The 13,234-nt window shown below is 43.8% G+C and overlaps 1 protein-coding gene across 6 annotated transcripts in view; it reads left to right on the top strand.

Annotated features, from left to right (window-relative positions):
- SLC44A5 (solute carrier family 44 member 5) overlaps nt 1-13,234 on the top strand; it is a 765,772-nt gene that overhangs the window by 496,256 nt on the left and 256,282 nt on the right. The gene's annotated exons all lie outside the window — the stretch shown is intronic.

The following is a 13,234-nucleotide window of genomic DNA, read 5'->3' on the forward strand; positions in this document are numbered from 1 at the left end:
GCAGTTGCGGCATTCCATTCGGACCAGGGCCCTGCTTTCGCCTCAAGGGCATTCAGGGACACCATGGCTTCGTTGGGGGTCCAGCTCCAGTACTCGTCTCCATTTCATCCAGAGGGAAATTCTGTCGTGGAGTGATTAAACCGTGATTTAAAGCAATCCTTAACAGCCAGAGTCTTAGGTACGGGTCGTAGTTGGATAACCCACCTGTATGGAGTTCAGAGAGCACTAAATAACCTGCCTAGAAGGTCCCTGGGGGCTCTTACTTCATATGAGTGCCTGTTCGGGACACAAATGTTTTTTCCGGATCTTGATGGTCCTGGTGTAGAGGCGGCGGAGACACCTTTTGACATAAATGATCCTGTCACTGTTTTACAGGAATTACATCAGTTCCGTGAAGATAACTCTTCTAAAAGTGCTGCCTCCACGGGAATTAAGGATGTGCCAGTAACACCTACCGGCTGGATTCCCAGGGTTGGGGATCTTGTGCGTGAAAAGGTTGCAGTAAAAAAAGAATTTGGCCCTTCTTATCGTGCACCAGTCCCTGTGTTGGGGATACACCGAACGAGAACTGTTATTCTGCCGCCGTTGCCAGGTGCCAAAGAAAATCGTTTTGTTTCTATTGACAATGTCAAGTTACAACATGTGGCCAACATGTGTCAACAAATTAAAGTTTCAACAGCTAAGCGCCCGCCGCAGACACCCCTCTTAATCTCAAACAGACCATTACAATGTGTGTACCTGGATCATTGTGGTCCATTAACATCGGATAGTGCATACAAATATATCCTAGTCGCTGTTGATTCCTGCTCCAGATTTGTGTGGGTGTGGCCACAACGCTCGGCTGACGCTCGGACTTATATTAAAGATTTGCAAGTCTTTGTCGGTACATATGCAGTTGCGGCATTCCATTCGGACCAGAGCCCTGCTTACGCCTCAAGGGCATTCAGGGACACCAGGGCTTCGTTGGGGGTCCAGCTCCAGTACTCGTCTCCATTTCATCCCGAGGGAAATTCTATCGTGGAGTGATTAAACCGTGATTTAAAGCAATCCTTAACAGCCAGAGTCTTAGGTACGGGTCGTAGTTGGATAACCCACCTGTGTGGAGTTCAGAGAGCACTAAATAACCTGCCTAGAAGGTCCCTGGGGGGTCGTACTTCATATGAGTGCCTGTTCGGGACACAAATGTTTGTTCCGGATCTTGATGGTCCTGGTGTGGAGGCGGCGGAGACACCTTTTGACATAAATGATCCTGTCACTGTTTTACAGAAATTACATCAGTTCCATGAAGATAACTCTTCTAAAAGTGCTGCCTCCACGGGAATTAAGAATGTGCCAGTAACACCTACCGGCTGGATGATGATCTCGCATTAGTTCTATTAACAACGACCAATTTAGAAACATTTGATCGAGTCATCATGAATACGGACGTGACAGATGGTGCTCTCTACACTATACCACCGCGAGAAACACCAACTCCTCCATTGACTACGGCAATGCCTTTTGCACGAACTGCCTCTGGTTATTTTTCCGACAACAACGATGGTATATCGGACTCGTTTGCCTCTTCGACTACTGACCTGTCAGGTCCACGTAAGCTGATGGGTTGGCTTAAAGATACGTATTTTGTTTTTCCATGTAACTATCTATGGCTTTTATTGACTATGCTAGCGTTTTTTCTTTAGATTGGGTTTGTTATTACCTTTTTTCTGTTGATACATGGTCATTTTCTTCCTGAGAGATCAGCGGTTGAACAGGTGGAGGAGGTGTTGAAACCACATTTTTCATCACATAGGGTTCGAAGAGACTTGTCTTTTGTGAACATTTCTACAGTGACAATTCCTGATGGGATTGTGTGGGATAAAGTAATGTTTGATGTATACGGTCCCACTGAGATAATTCAAATACCGTATGTGCTAAAGTTATCTATGAATGATATAGCAATACCAGGCATTGTATCTGATGATTGGGATGTGATAACAGTTGACTCAATGATGACAGAATTGCAATATTACACTGTCTATGAAAATGAAGATGTTTACCAGTTTAGAGACAATCATGGTGACATGTTTTGCTATAGTTATTATGGGCACCATTTCATACATAAAGCAAATATTCCCAAAACGATATTTGACTATACGCAATGGGAACATTGCCCGACTCCCCCGCAAGGGAGTTCCAAAACTTATTTTGATAAATTTACGTATTTTTCTGGACACCATCAAAAGAATGCTGAGTCATATTACTTTAAGTTAACTCCGACTATGGATAAACAAATATTATTGACCGACACAAAATTTATATATTCGGATTCCTTTGTTTCCCGGTTGTCAATTGAAGGTTATGAATACTGGTCAGAAATTTTTTATTTGAAAAGTGATTGAGGAACAAAGAATTGGCAAACTAAGGGTAGAAAAACATTGTTTAGAGCATGTCTCATTCCCGTTCAAATGATTTTTTTTTAATGAAACAGTACAGCAGACCAGCTGCTTAGGTTTATCTACAATCAGAGAATTAAACATGCCCAGTATACCTGTCCCTGCAAAATGTAATAACTGGCAAAAGTACACAAATGCAACTTAGTGAATGGGTCCAGAATGGTACATTTAACACTTCACTGACACGTCCAGGCGGGTGGTTATTGTGGCCCATAGATACCAACGGGTGTCATCAACGTTTTGTCACCTCCTCGGGGGGTTTCCAAACGAGTAGGTCAGACCCTCACTATATATCACCAGAACATGCTGAAATAATTACGACATATAGGGGCATATTTATACTCCGTTTGCGCCGAATTTGCGTCGTTTTTTTCGACGCAAATTCGTTGCAAAACTAACTCCATATTTATACTTTGGCGTTAGACGCGTCTAGCGCCAAAGTTCATGGAGTTAGCGTCATTTTTTTGCGTGATCACCTTCCTTGCGTTAATGATATGCAAGGTAGGCGTTCCCGTCTTAAAAAATGACTGCGATGCATATGCGTCGTATTTATACTCCCGGGCAAAAATGACGCCCGGGAGTGGGCGGGACTAAAAAAACCCGCATTTGCGCCGGATTTTAGCGCCTGGGTCAGGGTAGGCGTTAAGGGACCTGTGGGCTCAGAATGAGCCCAGAGGTGCCCTCCCAAGTCCCCAGGGACACCCCCTGCCACCCTTTCCCACCCCAGGAGGACACCCAAGGATGGAGGGACCCACCCCAGGGACATTAAGGTAAGTCCAGGTAAGTATTTTTGTTAATTTTTTTTTGGGCATAGGGGGGCCTGATTTGTGCCCCCCTACATGCCACTATGCCCAATGGCCATGCCCAGGGGACAGAAGTCCCCTGGGCATGGCCATTGGGCAAGGGGGCATGACTCCTGTCTTTGCTAAGACAGGAGTCATGTTAATGGCGTCTGGGTGCCCAAAAATAATGGCGCAAATCGGGTTAAGACGATTTTTTTGCCTCAGCCTGACTTGTCCCATGTTTGGACGCCCAAACGCCATTTTTCCCTACGCCGGCGCTGCCTGGTGTACGTGGTTTTTTTCACGCACACCAGGCAGCGCCGGTCGGCTAACGCCGGCTAACGCCATTCAATAAATACGGCGCCCGCATGGCGCTTCAGAATGGCGTTAGCCGGCGCTAATTTTTTGGGAGCAAAACTGCGTTAGCGCAGTTTTGCGTCAAAAAGTATAAATATGGGCCCTAGTGTGGGAAAATTGTGCCAGCATTGGCTAAAATCATCCTCGCTAGATGCAGTTAAGACACATCTCACTCTCCTGACTAATGACACTGACTTGCAAGATTTTTTGTCAGGCCCGAAGATGCCACTTAGGAAGTGTTTCTTGTATGAAGTATACAATGAAATTTAGAAACTTTCACTACAAGAAGCTGCAGCCCGGTTACGGCAGAAAGATCAGGAAAATCTGAAAAAAGCATTAGCTGTTGTGGATAATGGAATTCACACCTTGTCCGACCAAATTTATACAATTAACAACATTGTTTCTTCTGCTATAGACATTATACGTCTGATATGTCTTCTTTATATCATGGACAGAGTCAGACCAGGTCCATTATACAGTTGGGTTGGACGCTTCAGACATTGATGGCATGTCGCGTTCCGTGGCAGCACATCAGTGCCAGAGAAATATTTTTTTCTTTTAATCTGACGTGACAACAACAACTAATGACTAAGAAGGAGGCGACTTATGTCATGCTTCACATTGAAAAGTTAGAAAGATTGCCTTTTACCGTGGCCGAGATTCCCTCTGCAGAGTGGTTGATTCACGAGGTTAATAATCTGCCTATTTCTACATTACAATTCACTTCTTGTTTGAAACATGTTCCGGTAGGCAGATATGAGAAGCTGGGAGATAGTTACATCCATGAGGAGTGGGAACTTCCCTTCTTGTCCAAATGCCTCAATGGCATGAAAGAGGTCTTTCTTAGCGGCAGTGAATGTGAGACTTCAGTCAGCCATTCAATGATTTGTAAGCAGCTGTCCTTGCATGGGCGTGTAATGCCTTGGTTACGAATTTGGCTTGCTATCTGAAGGGAGTTCCAGTCCCCTTGATTAAACGCACGTTCCAGGTGCTTTCAAACGGCAGCTACGTCCTCCTCAATAGCGAAGCCTGTTGTGGTATGCGGGCCGGAATAGTTTACGTTGTTTCGGTCACTAAGGTCGTTACTTGCTGCGGGAACGTGTTGTTTCCCCCACTAAAATTAGGGAGGTAGCAGATATTTGGCCTCACATTGCTACTTCCAAGGTGAATTTTGACAAGTTAAGCAGACTGAAGGCTTTGTTGTTTCAGAAGCATGTGGCCCTTACATCTGCACGAGAGACCTACGCACTTCAGGTGTCAAGTTCAACGGCGGAAATACAGTCCCTGTTAAATACCAACTTTCCGAGCCACTTTGGTGAACTCTTGGGACGTATATTTAATGCGTCCAGCACGGCTGGATTAGCACATTTTTTCAAAGCTGTTGGTTTCATTCATACCCATTCTTCCATATTCGGTTTAATACCTTCGGCTATTCATTCAATTTTCTGAAGCATTTTTGGGGGATTTCCGATAACTTTGGCTTTATTAGCCGGCATTTTACTGTTGCTGTTGTTTTTATGCCGCAACAAGGACGAATGTGGGCGCTCCCATCAGCGCAGCTGTGTCGTGAACGCATGATATAGTACTTTGGAGCAACACTCCTGGAACATTTGGGGTGTGACTGGTCTCTGTCATTCAGACCGGTTTTGGATTGTGTGCAGCCCGTGCTTCGGTGCCGTTGGTGCTCTTTTGAACATGCATTGGACGTCTGTCTCCCACAGCAACACCCCCCAGTGGTCGATGCTGATCTGTTGATGTTCTCGATGAGGGCTCTTTACCAGACATGCACCCTGCGGCTGCGTTTGCTTAGAGAAGCTCAATACGAGATACCCTTCCTGGAGGAAGTTGATGTTAACTCGTTCATAGGCACTGCACAGGATGCCACCTTGGTTGCTACTGAGGCTTTGGAACACACCTCCTCCTTGCTAGTCTTTGGCGTGGATTTTCCGGTTTTGTAATCTGCTGAAGTGGAGAATCTCCTGCTTTCCGTGACCACTGCTTGAATTGGACTTATTCTAAATTGACATTATCCTTTGAATTTGGCATTTGGCCGCATGCTATTTTTTTTTAATTGAGAAATTCCATGCTTGTGTGCCCTCTTAACTTGTTGAAATTGGATAGGGTTTTACTTATATTTTAGCATTGGGAATTTTTAGCTTCAGCTTAATCCACTTTCTACCGACAAGGGGAGGGTGTAGTGTAGCCATTTTTAATATAGCTTTATGCATGTTAGGTTAACATATTAGGCCTCTGTGCACTTTGCCCTAGATACATTTTATTCTGCCTCGCACTGTTATTTTACAATAACCAGTTGTACGGTCTTATTTTATTCTTTCTATCACACTGTTTAGCTTAGTTCAGCACTGTGTTCTCAAACACTGCATTCTTGCTCACCCTGTGCTTCAGTCAAGACTACAGTCTGGTACAATGCCGGTACACGTGGTAGATGTTTAGTCTCTAGTGTTCGTAGACGATACACATCCTTACGTAGGGACATTTTCTTAGAACATCTGCGTGTTCGTTATAAAATCACTTTCTAGTCCTAGTACAGGTCAGAGGGAGATTTCGACCAGGAACCTACAACTAGATGCTGACTGCCCCGTTGCAGATGCTGATGCAGCTTCCAGGCCTTTGCTCAGATATGGGGGTTGATGTCCTCCCGGGGGAACCTGAAAGGCAGGCTTAGAGCTTCACATGCTGTGCTCATAATATAACTTAGAGAGAACTTAATATAGTTGCACTATGATAGCCTTATTCTTGTGCTTCACTCTCATTGTTACTATTTTAATCCTACTGTGTTGTTTCGTTCTGGTTATTGCAGCTCACGCCTTACTACACAAAATGCAGTTGTTTTATTAAACCAATCTTTAAAACTTAAACTGCCTTTGTCATTTTTATATGAGACCGTACTGTGTATGAGAGCACCGGTTGTGACCTGAGTGACCACGACTTCCCTGGGAAGTACTAAGATGTCATGCGCTCGGCTGCCCAATTGTCTCTTCCCTTCGGGAGAGATAAGGCACTGCTAGTTAGCCGGAGCATAACCCGGATTTGGGGTGACAAGGGTCCTTCACCGTGGGTCAGACTTAGTCCCCCACACTGCGAACGATCTTGCCGCCCAAAAATCCAGTAGTCTCATTAGGATAATGAGAGCCTACGCGACACTACCACTAAACTGCAATGGTGTTTTGTTCTTTATGCTCTGAGAGAACTTTTTAATAGCGGGATATGATTGGACTGACCCAGATGTTACAAAACCAAAAAGGAGGCTCACATGTGCCATTGTGAGCATGTACCTGCGCCATAATATCACCTAGTCATATTCTTTTTTATTATAATCATGCAGAACCTAAATAAGAACCCTGTGTCTGATCGACCTTACTATGTGTAGCATTACAGATTGGCTTGTAATAAAACTGCTTCTCTTTTTCTACAAAGCGAAGTACAGGGTATGATAGCATTTATGTTCTCTGTTGAATAATTGTTTGTGTTTTTACCCCCATAGTTCCTTACTGTGAATATTTGGACTGCTCACTCTCTCTACCGTTAGAGAAAGTTTGTATGTTGCATCCAGTTTGTAGTTCCGTAGTGTTATACCTGGCAACTTTTGTGTGGTTTCCATTGACTTTTTGCCTTTTTACTTTCTGTTTTTCAGACTTCATTATTGCTGGCTGTAGAATTCTGGGTACTTTACCACTGCTTACCAGTGCTAAAGTGCAGGTGCTCTGTACTCTGAACATGGTAACATTGGTTTATCCTTAAATGCCATATTTAATTTACTTGTTAGTCCCTAGTCAAGTGCACTATATGTGGCCAGGGCCTGTAAAGTAATTGCTACTAATCGGCCTGCAGCACTGACTGAACCACCAACTTCAGTAGCCCTTTAAACTTGTCTCAGGCCTGCCATTACAGAGTGCGTGTGTTCAATTTTAAACTGACATTTCTCCCTGGCAAGTGCACCTTCTTGCCAGACCCAAACCTTATTTTTTATTACATATATGTCACCCCTAAGGTAGACCCTTGTTAGCCCTAAGGGCAGCATGCAGTGTATTTAAAAGGTTAGGCACGTACTCTTAAGTTAACATGTCCAGGTAGTGAAAAACTTTTACATTTGTTTTTCACTACTTCAAGGCCTATCTCTCCCATAATTTATCATTGGAATTACCTTGTGCAACCTGTAAGTGTAATGTCCATATGGGAAAATATAGAAATATGGAGTTTGGTGTTTCTGGACTCACAATTTAAAATGACAACTTATGGTGAAGTCGAATTTTAAATTGTAATTCTGAAAATGCCACTTTTAGAAAGTTGTCATTTTCCTACTTTAATCATTCTAGGCCTCTGCCTGTCTCTGAATACACATCTGGGGTGGATGATAGCTGGGCTTTGTGTAGTCCCTCTAGACAGTCACTCACAAAGAGAACTTGGGTGTTACATTTGCCTCCTGATGGCCCATCACCAGGATGATGGGTCTACCTGGCCTAGATAGAAGGCAGGAGCTTACACACCTGAATGGGGCTGTGCCTCTTCTCACACAAAGGGCTGCCTCCCCCATGTAAAGTGCCTGGAGCCCGGGGAGGAAGGGCAGGGACCTTGTGATCTTCAAAGGCCTCTTCGAAGTTTCTCCCACTTCAAAGTCACATGTGAGTATAAGGACAGGACCTCAAACCCCACCTGATCAAACTCTACGGGAACCAAGGACATTCTACCAGGAATTAGGACCGTTGTGCTGCCAGGAGGGACTGCCACTCCACAACTACACATGCTGTTTTAGCCTACTGCTTGTTGTCTGCTGTGTTTTAGGAGAGACTGTCACTTTGCTACTTGCTCTGCTGTGTGGCCTGCTGCTTCTTGCCTCAAGTGAGAAGGACTGGACCAGTTCTCTAGCTCCTTGAACTCAAGATTCTCCAAGGGCTTGTGGGTTTGCCTACAGTTCTCCTGGAGTCTCGGGAACATCAAAGACTGTTTGCAACTCTCCTGGTGCTGCTGGACTCTGCCATCTGTGAGTTCTACCCTTGCCTGTGGTGCCCGCCTCCAGTCCCGGGCCTTAGAAGTGGGCTCCGCAGCTGTTTTTCTCAAAAAGTGGTTCATTGCTCAGACTGTGTTTGAAAAATCAGCACATCGCTCCTTCGATGCTGACTCAGAAGCTGCCCAAAGACAGCAGATCCAGAGCATGCACAACTCAACGATGCAGTGACCCAACTGCATGGGAAAAATTGACTCATTGCTGTCTCATTTGCTCCGCGACATTGACCCTTGCTCCCTCCAAGGTACTGTTTCAGTGGATCCTGAATGGTCTCTGTAGCCGGCCTACCCTCCATTGTGGTTGGCCTGAACTTTGGATTTGCACGGGTTCCTCACAACCTCAAGTAACATTTTGACTGCTATTATTGCTAATGCACTATTATTAGTTTAGTATTCAAAAATTAATATCTCAACTTCTACCAATTGGGTTTTTATTAATTTGGTCTTGTTTTACTCAGATAAATAGTCTCTATTGTTCTAAACTGATATGGAGTTTTTTGTGGTGTCTTTCACTGTGTTACTGTAATAAAGTGTTGCTACACATTGCATCTTAAGTTAAGCCTGAGTGCTCTGTGCCAAGCTACCAGAGGATGAGCACAGGCTAAATTAGGGACTGTAACTGACTATCCCTGACTAGAACTGTGGTCCCTACTTGGACAGAGTGCAAACCTCTGTCAACTAGAGACCCAATTTCTATCACTGATGATCGGCAGTGAGGATAGGACTTGTGTTTGTGCAGTACCTTGCGAATATGGTATACACTACTACTCACTTCTAGACCAACTCAAATCAATTGTCTATGATCTCCATTGGCATTATTTCCCCATTTTTTATATTTCTATTCTCCCTAATTGGCATTTTTGCATTTCCCTCTAAATCTTATCTGGATTTCTGCAGGGATGTTGGGCTTCTTGTAAAGAGCAACATCAAGAAGGTGGAGCTGCAAAAGGCACTGGGAGCCTATTCAGAAGCTCATGCTGCATTAAATGAGACCTCAGCTGAGAATGAGGCGGAGGAAGAATTGGATGTGGGGGATAATTTGGACCAGGGTCAAATAGGAGGTCTGAGGAGGAGGAGAGCAACTTACTTCCAGGAGTGAAGGGTCCTTCGAGGGTAGGGAGCAGTGTGTCATCCAAAGCTTAGAGGAGCTGGAGGACAGGAGGGAGGAGAGGAAATTAAAATGTGACCTGGCGAAGCACAAATTGGAGAAGGAGAGGGCCTTGGAGGAGACAAAATTTACCATGAAGGAGAGGAAAATGGTGTTGGCTCAGGAGTTGAGCCTGAGGGAGCTGGACATATGAGCCAGGAGGGCTGAGTACAGCAGTGATGGTGGCAGCAAATCTTCTGTGCCCTCTGACAGGAGGGTCCACATACTCAAGTGCTGTATGTCTGTTTTGTGGTGGGAGACAGTGTAGACAAATGGTTTGAGGCCTGTGAGATTGCTCTAAAGAAGGACAGGGACCCTAAGAAAGATTGGTGAGCTAGTCTGCGGAGGCACAGTCCTAGTGAGGGGAGGAACACTCTACTGGCCATAGAAGGGAGAAACAGAATGAAGTACCCCATCCCCCATAAAAGAGCCCTTTTTATGGTGTCTTTCACAGTGTCACTGTAACTATGTGTTGCCCAAATACTTTACACTTTACACAATACCTCTTATGGTATGCCTGACTGCTCTGTGCCAAGCTACCAGAGGGTGAGCACAGGTTGCTTTAGGGAGTGTGACTTACTTACCCTGACTAGGACTGTGGTCCCGAATTGGACAGGATACAAACATCTGCCGAATAGAGACCCAATTTCTAACACATACTTTGCCAGCCAATAGTAAACGGCCGCTACTACCATGACCGAGGTTCATTAATCTATGCATGCCTTGTGACTCCCAAACAACATTTGTTTATTTCATTTTTCCTTTGAACATTGTCTCAGAATTTCAGAGGTTGCTAATCAATTAGCTGTGCCAATGTGTACATATTGTTGGTCAACTGAGAAAAACGCTCATATGTACGGGCTTGCATGACACAAAAAGTAAATTAATTGATCAGCTGTTTCTTGCACAGGTGCTGATTGGTATGGAAGCACAGATCCTAGAAATTACATCTGTCAGCTAACATCACAGGTGCGTCTAGAAGCAATAATAAATTTTGTCCTTTATTTAGTTTCACCAGCATGCGTATTATAGCCTATCCCATTCAATTGGGAGTCAACCACCACTCCAAAACCTTATTATGTACCCTAACTGACAGACAACAGTGGTGTAAATGTTTTTGGAAATTATAAATGAATCAATCTTATCCATTCATCTTCCCAAAGACATTTCAACAAAACATTCCTGTGCCAATGACAGAAATGCATTTATCTCCTTTCTTGTTTAACCACTATTTTGTGGTTGACAGTATTTTTTAAAATCTAGCTCATTTTAGCCTCAAATGTTTTTATTAAACAGTAGTAATTAGATGCATTTCCCCATTGGCATGTGCTGCAGTAACACCAATTTACCATCCAATAGACATCGCTATGTCCTGAGGTGAGCACTCTGTAAAGCATTTTTACACCACTGTGTACAGGATTCAACAAAGCCCAAGATTTCCGATCATCATATCAAACCCCTGAATTGGGGAAGATAGGGAAAAAAGGGATAACATCAATATCCAGTACTACTCTAGGACTTTAACCTCCATAGCTAAAGCTTTATAGTGAAGGCAATGCACCGAAAATGAAGGTTCCACTATTAACAACAATATACTCACATCAAACCTAGAGAAAGAACTTACATCGGGCAAGCCCAGTATAACAGGTACCCTGAAAAAAAGACTTATAATGGTCACTATGTGGCATTCACAGTCCTCCCAAGAACAGGACCAACTTGTGTTTTCATGGACTTACGTGGCACAGATACCTGTAAAATCTTATAAACCTTCCTCATAATTTTCACTCTAAGACTAGTGGGGAACCAAATGTCTCTGCAAATGATCTACTATTTAATCAGTTAGAATTGCTGTCTCCTTCAAATCACTTCACTGCTGAGGTTCAGAAACACGAATAATGGCTGCATACAGGCGAAGTTTTTCTGCTGCTGCTCTTGTTACTTCCTTTCTTTTACGGTGATTGGCCAGTTCCATTAGTACTGGCTATGGACCAATACTCTTGACCATGCGGTCCTTCATTGCAAACCTAATGGTTTTCAGCACATGAACAAAACAAGCAGACTGTATATCAAGCATTGCAATCAGCAAAAATCTTTGTATTTTATTTTGCAAGGCAGAGAAATCTGATGTCACTGGCACACCCACAATTCTGAGGGAGGAGCATTCAACTGTATCTTTATGCAACTCCAGCTTCTACTCCAGGGGCATCAAGAAAGACATGGACACCTTGTCAATGTCTTCCTTAATGCTGATTTCCACAGATGCCAGTTAGCACTATTGATACTAAACTCTACTCGATTGGGAGCCAGGAGAACAACCCACCATCATTAAGCAGAGAGGCAGAGACATCTTTTAGAAGACATGTCACAGTGTCTTCACACCACCAGGCCATGCAGACGCATGGAAAGCCTTGGTGGGGGATTAGTTAGTGACTACCATGCTGCCCTCTGCATAATTGCACATACATTGCCTTGCTCTCTCTTGTGGTGGGAGAGGGATGGCCTCCAGAAGATCCAGATCTGTGATGGTCCCTGAATGAAAGAAAATAGCTAACAGATAGGCTGCTGTTTCTAACACATGAGGCTGAGTACACCTGGCTTCTGTGTAAATACATTACGATTCAAAACAGTTGTGAGAAGGGATACCTGCTAGAGCCCCAAAGAACAGCAGATGACAGGCTGAACATGCCTTGACCCCTTGTATTGCATTTTAAGGTTTTAGAAGAGACTTGTGCCATATCATCTTATTTATGATATTATAGAAAATGTACCTAGTCTGCATGGTCCCCCCCAGAGTTTTTTGCCTTTTTTCTGTACCCTATCATTACTGGTGTCAGAGTTCTGGTTGTTGTGAAACAGCATGTGTATGCTGTTGATATCGGTTTCACTCAATTTTTGTATTTAACTGTCCCTTAAAGCCATAGACGATGCCACAGAAAATACACCAATGGCATGGGAGCTAAATGTCATATGTGTGCTGCAGGGTTTATTTACCACATGTGTTCTGGCTGGGCTGCAGTTTAAAGCACTGCAATAACACACAAAATGGAAAAGTGCCTTTGCTATCTAGGAATACCTATTTGATGTATTAATGAGTCACCCCTAAAGTGTGATTGGTTGGCACACAAGGCAGGGTGCCTAAGATATATAAAATGGGCCCAATGTGCGTGTGTGTGTGTGTATGTGTATTACATATATATTACCTAGTAATTGGGGTTGCCACTAGGTAGTTATAGTTAGGACCTAGTTTCCATAGAAAGAGTGTTTTTTTCTTTTTGATGATAACTTTGGCGTTGTTTAATGACTCTTCAGAAAAATTTCCAAGAGAATACGACACTCACTTCAGCTGCTGCCTGGAAAGTTTCAGGGGGATCCGTCAGGCAGGGGCTGAGAAAAAGGGGGAGTCCCAAAACACGATTTCTCCATTAATTTTTACATAGGGATTTTGAACAGCAATAGCGCCAAAACTACTGGATGGAATTATACCAAAT

The sequence above is a fragment of the Pleurodeles waltl genome, chromosome 4_2 (genome assembly GCF_031143425.1).
Source record: "Pleurodeles waltl isolate 20211129_DDA chromosome 4_2, aPleWal1.hap1.20221129, whole genome shotgun sequence".
NCBI lineage: Eukaryota > Metazoa > Chordata > Amphibia > Caudata > Salamandridae > Pleurodeles > Pleurodeles waltl.